Raw genomic sequence first — 1,142 nt, 5'->3', positions numbered from 1 at the left:
GGGACATCACCTGTTTATTTTTCGGAGTTCACTTAGGCAGCTGCTTATGATTCTGGGTGGCCCATGGGATTCCCACCCTAAGCATCCATCACTGTTCTCTACCTTTGCATACCTTGCCTGCAGCTGGTATAATGTGAGTATGCTGATTTTACAGATGAAGCATATAATGTGAATATGCTGATTTTACAGATGCTGATTTTACATATGCTGATTTTACAGATGAAGACCATAGGGCCAAATGACTTGTGTGTTTTAACTTCATTTTTTGTCCAGCTACTCTAAAGAGTTGCTTCGTGGTTTTTTACGATAAGAGGGAAATATTTGTATTCACTTAGAAACCAGGATCAGAATTTCTCTCAGAAGAGGAACTATATTTGTTTGGATGTTTTCCTTGGTAAATTCTTGGGGTAGAAGGAGAGATCCCGAGGAGTCCAGATAAGGGCAGAAATGCTCTCCTCCAGGGAATGATGCTGGCTGTGACTTCGGGAAATGGAGAGGAACCAGAGAGAGGAGAAGCCTGCACACAAAGGGGAAGCCACTCAGATGGTGCCAGCCCTGCAGGGCAGTATGTGAGCTCTTTCTGTGACATGCAGAACTTTGAAAGTTACTCATCAAAGGCTTGGTGCAAGAGTCTGAAGGCACTGAGTTTTGCCTTTAAGCTGATGTGAGGCAGAATCTTTTAGGATATTTATAGGAGTCCTCAGGCAGAAGACTTTGAGAATTTGCAGAAATTGTCCTGAGATCTCTGGGCTTTCTCAGGCTCTGCAACTGAGGCTCAAGGGACAGGAAAGCTTCACGTGACAGCCAGCTGTATACGTGTTTGATATCAAAACAACCAGTTTATTTAGCTAATTTTAATTAAATAATCAATCAATTCAATTAAAGAAGAAGGCCAAGCACAGTGACTCACACCTGTAAATCCCAACACTTTGGGATGTGGAAGCAGGCGGATCATCTGAGGTCGGGAGTTCAAGTCAAGCCTGGCCAACACAGCAAAACACTGTCTCTACTAAAAATACAAAAATTATCCAGGTGTGGTGGTGGGCATCTACCATCCCATCCACTCAGGAGGCTGAGGAAGGAGAATCACTTGAATCCAGAGGACAGAGGTTGCAGTGAGCTGAGACGGTGCCACTGCACTC

The 1,142-nt window shown here is 44.1% G+C and overlaps 1 pseudogene across 1 annotated transcript in view; it reads left to right on the top strand.

The window, feature by feature from the left end:
* Positions 1–489: 489 nt before the first annotated feature.
* LOC108282512 overlaps positions 490–1,142 on the top strand; it is a 21,021-nt pseudogene continuing 20,368 nt past the window's right edge. The window contains exon 1 of the transcript XR_001816448.1: positions 490–565. The product of XR_001816448.1 is annotated as a 60S ribosomal protein L14-like (transcript). The remainder of the gene's footprint in view (positions 566–1,142) is intronic.

Source organism: Cebus imitator, unplaced genomic scaffold, assembly GCF_001604975.1.
Source record: "Cebus imitator isolate Cc_AM_T3 unplaced genomic scaffold, Cebus_imitator-1.0 Scaffold242, whole genome shotgun sequence".
In the NCBI taxonomy this organism is placed as follows: domain Eukaryota; kingdom Metazoa; phylum Chordata; class Mammalia; order Primates; family Cebidae; genus Cebus; species Cebus imitator.
Note: the sequence above shows the minus strand (reverse complement) of the source record. Positions and strands in the feature narration are given on the sequence as shown.